Source organism: Mastomys coucha, unplaced genomic scaffold, assembly GCF_008632895.1.
Source record: "Mastomys coucha isolate ucsf_1 unplaced genomic scaffold, UCSF_Mcou_1 pScaffold23, whole genome shotgun sequence".
NCBI lineage: Eukaryota > Metazoa > Chordata > Mammalia > Rodentia > Muridae > Mastomys > Mastomys coucha.
The window spans coordinates 89,134,476-89,138,700 of record NW_022196906.1 but is presented as its reverse complement, the minus strand read 5'-3'; the positions used below and the strand labels follow the sequence as shown (position 1 = coordinate 89,138,700).

General features: G+C 43.9%; 1 long non-coding RNA gene across 1 annotated transcript in view; it reads left to right on the top strand.

Annotated features, from left to right (window-relative positions):
* The window catches only part of LOC116073038, an 11,662-nt gene extending 8,237 nt beyond the window's left edge, over positions 1-3,425 (top strand). Inside the window, exon 2 of the long non-coding RNA XR_004111642.1 lies at positions 2,465-3,425. This is a non-coding gene — a long non-coding RNA (uncharacterized LOC116073038). The remainder of the gene's footprint in view (positions 1-2,464) is intronic.
* Positions 3,426-4,225: the final 800 nt, after the last annotated feature.

Sequence of the window (4,225 nt, the reverse complement as noted above, 5' to 3'; positions counted from 1 at the left end):
AGAGAGAGAGAGAGAGAGAGAGAGAGAGAGAGAGAAAGAGAGAGAAAGTAAACTATACAGGCTGTGGGGAGTGAGTCAGTGAGCAGCACATCTCCCTGGTCCCACTTCAGTTCCTGCCTCCAGGTTCTGGCTCTGAGTTCCTGCCCTGACTTTTATTCTGGACTACATGTGGAAGCCAAACAAACCCTTTGCTCCCCAAGTTGCTTTTGCTCATGGTGTTTATCACAGCAACAGAAACCCTAAGTAAGACTCATACCTACAACTGTTTGTATATTCTATTACTTGCTGGTCCCTTCCTGCTTTTTGTTTTGTTTGTTTTTAAACTAAAATTCTGAATAAAAAATTTTATTCCAAGCCAGACATGGTGGTAGTACAAACCTGAAGTCCAAGCACCTGGGAGATGGAGGCAGCAAGTTTGCAAGTCTGAGGACAGCCTGGGTTATACAGTGAGATCCAGAATAGCCTGAGCTAGTGTGAGATCCTGTCTCCAAAACAAATTATTTTCCTAACAAAATAAAACAACATCACATTTAATAAAAACCTAGAAACTAGAAACATGAGCACTGTATTTGAAATGTTAACACTTATAAACACAGTCAAAACAAATGGCTATAGACCTTCTCTACCAACAAACTTAACTTATTTAAGAACTGTAATGTAAGGGTACAGGTTGCTAGTCTCCAATTTCACATTCCTGATGTTCTGGCTTTTCTTTCAAGATATAAAGACCTGGAGTAGGGCACTAAAGACCATCTGCCTGACCACCTACAAAAGAAAAGATGTTTTTCTTAGAACCCGAGTGTTGAAATCCTCCTAATGGTGACTACTGTATCCCCGTGGTGACTTCTCGGGCTAAACAGCTGATTCCCCCTTCTGGGGGAGAGAATAGTCAGGGACACACGGAGGAGAGAGGGACTAGGGAATCCCTCAGTCTGTCTTCCCCTTGCTTGCCTAGCCTTGGAAGGCACCATTTTGCAAACAGTACCCACCTGGCGTAGGAGGTCATGCTCCGTGCCAACACCTACAGAGAAGTCTGTCAGTGCAGTGCTTGCTTTTCTGAGTAGTGCCCCTCCCAGCATGCCTCTGACTCTGTCAGCCCTGACAGAGTTTATCATTGATTCATTGATTCCCTGCCTAGGGTGTCCAGCTCCCTAGACTGGACATCAATCAATTTCCATCCCTTCTGTCCTATGATCCTCTAGTAGTAAGGCATGTGATACCCTGTGGGGAAAGGAGAGACGGGGGGGGGGCGTCACATCTTACTTTTTGGAACAGGAAAATCACATTGGCCTTTGAGGGAGTAACTTAAGGCTAGGGACACCCATCTTAAACCATAGGTGGCAACACTGGACGATCATGTGAGTGAACTTGGGAGCTGTGACAGTTTTGGCAAAAGGTTCCTGACCACAATGACCAAAAGTTAATCTCACATAAAAAGTGTAACAAGCCTGTGTTTCTGACAGCTCTCACCAATGCTGCACCGCAGAACTCCACTGCGGCCTCGGCAGAGCGCACAACCCTGGCTCTCTGAACTGTCTGTGCCACCATACCATGCAACCCCAGTGGGCACTTGCCTGGCACACCTCAGCTCAGCTTTGAGACTACTGTGTTATGAATGGGTGTGTTTCTACTGCACGTACAACATTTATGTTTTTATAGAACGGGAATGGCTTTATTATGGAAAACAAAGACAATTATTTTCCTGTTGTCATTCTTCAGTATGAGTGTATCAAAGGAGTGCATCTTTGCAATGCATTGTGTTGTGGTGTCTGATTTTAAAATTTGAAGGCAGAGTCCCTGAGTGTCATTTAAAAATTATCCCACAAGTTTTGGCTTGGGATTAGGGCAGAATTTCTAATAATTTCTGAAATGGCCCCAAATGTACTTTTGTAGTACATATTTAAGTGAAGCAACATTCTCAGTATTGACAATTGCAAAATCAAAATAGTGATGAACTTTAAAAACACACCAAAGATGCTCCATGCTTTGCAGAAGCAAATATTCTGCCAAGATTTAATTCTTCATGTGAAAACAAATTCATCTATCTCATTAGAAGGCAGATTCATTTTTGTTGTTAACAAATGTGAATATATATATATTCACATATATATATATATATATATATATATATATATATATATATATTGTTTTTAGAAAAGATTTCTTTGGTTGGAGAGATGACTCAGTGATTAAGAATGAACACTGTTCTTGCAGAGGACCTGGGTTCAGTTCCCAGCATCCACAGTAGGCAGCTCACAACTGCCTGTTACTGTAGGTCCAGAAAATCATTTGCTTTCTGGTCTCCCTGGGCACATGCACACACAGTAAGTGTAAGTTTGCTCAGGCACACATAAACATACACACTATTTTTTTAGATCAAAAAAATAATGCTTTATTATCATTGTTTGATTTGTGCACCTATATCATATACTTGTATACCTGAGACCATGTAAAATTTTTTCAGACGAAAACAGAAGGCTGGGTATGGAGATGTCAAGAGCCCTGCCCTGGAGAAACAGGGGAACAGAAGATGGCCACACCAGTACTAATGAAATGAGGGAACAGCAGAAGGCATCTCAGAGGGTGACTTGGGCCAACTAGAACAAAGCGTCAGTTCTGGGGCCTTGGGCTGATTGTAGCTTTATCGGGAAACTGCGTGCTACCCGGATAACATGAAGCTTGAACCGAGAAACCGTCCAACCTTCTCCAGTCAAATGAAGAAGAAATGACGAACGCATGTTTTATCACTATCGCTTTTAACTTCATTCATGGTCATTTTAAAGACTGTTCTGTGTGGCCCCCAAACTAAGGAGGGGCATTTGAGTAAGCCTCAGTTTACCCTTCAGCTTTGGGGTGCATAAAAGCTCCCTTGCTTTTTACCCTGAGCCTAAGGCTTGCAGACCCCAGCTGCTTTTCTGCTTCACCTTTGCAGTTTGAAGGTTGCTGGTGGTGGGAGGGCAGGAGCTTGGAAGTTCTAAGCTGCCCTTTTAAGTGTCTGCCTTCCCTCCTAGTTCCTGACCACCTTACCCACTCCAGTTTTGTTCCAAATCCCCAGTCTGACCATTTAAACACCCTACCTGATCTGAATCTAGCTCTCATATTTTCTCTGTCTGGATTATGATTTTTTTTCTTTAACTATCTATATACTTCCCCTCCCTCACGCCCTGACAACCAGTCTTGGTAGGCTAGGTGAGAGGAAGTGCTTCATGGGGAGGGGATGCTCTGAAGGTCTGTCTAACTTAAGACTCAGATTGTGAAGTCCCATTTCCCCGGTCCTCTTTACACAGAACGGATGTCTGCAGGGGGCTGCGTTTGAGTGTGTCCAATCTCCACTATCATCACAATCTGATAAAACTCCAGCGCTTTAGCTTCTGGCTAAGTATTTTCTCCTCTAAGTAGGCTTTATTAAAAAGAATACAATTCTATGGCTCTGTCAAAATGGTTTCAATTTCCTGCTGGGAGCGCAGGGTGTCAGGAGGTTTCTCCAGTAATCACTGTGAGATGTGCTAGTGGCCTGGTAGGCAGGTAAAGGCAGAGCCTTCAGGGGAACCAGGACCCTTGGGTTACCACCAACTCTTAGACCCTGTCACAGTTAGAACTGCCTCCACAAGCTTCTAAGTTCAGCCGGACCTGTGGTTGTGTAGGCTTTTCAGGCCCGCTAGGTTGGCCTCTCTGTATTTGCCCTAGCGTAGGGGAAGCCTTATGGGCTAGCTCTCTCATCTATTAAGAAAAGTGTTGGCATTTCCATTTTCTTGCTTTCCCCTGCTCCCCTGTTCTTGTCCAAGCTTCCTTTATGTTGAACTCCAAAGTCTGTGTTCTTTACTGAGGTAGGCTCTCCAGTGTAGCCCTTACGGGCCTAGAACGCACTCTGTAACCAGGCTGGCCTTGATTTTGGCTTTGCCCTGAGTGTCGTCCTTTAGGGAGCCTTCTCTGACTTTCAGTGTGTTTCCAAACTACCTGCTCCCCCAGCCCCTTTTGGTTCCCAGGGCTTTTATCTTTATCACGATAACAAATTCATTTGCTAGATTCCCCTTTGATGGCCGGCTCCGGGAGAAAAGGACTATGTCCTCTCATGTATGCTGTTTCCCCAGCATTCATTCATTCATTCACCTCCCAGTATTGAGCTTGCAGTCCTATTCGGACATGTGTCTGGGAAGGTGAATAAGTGAATGGAATAGGTTATCTATCAATATAAACTACACTTATAAGGAAATTAGAAGTGATT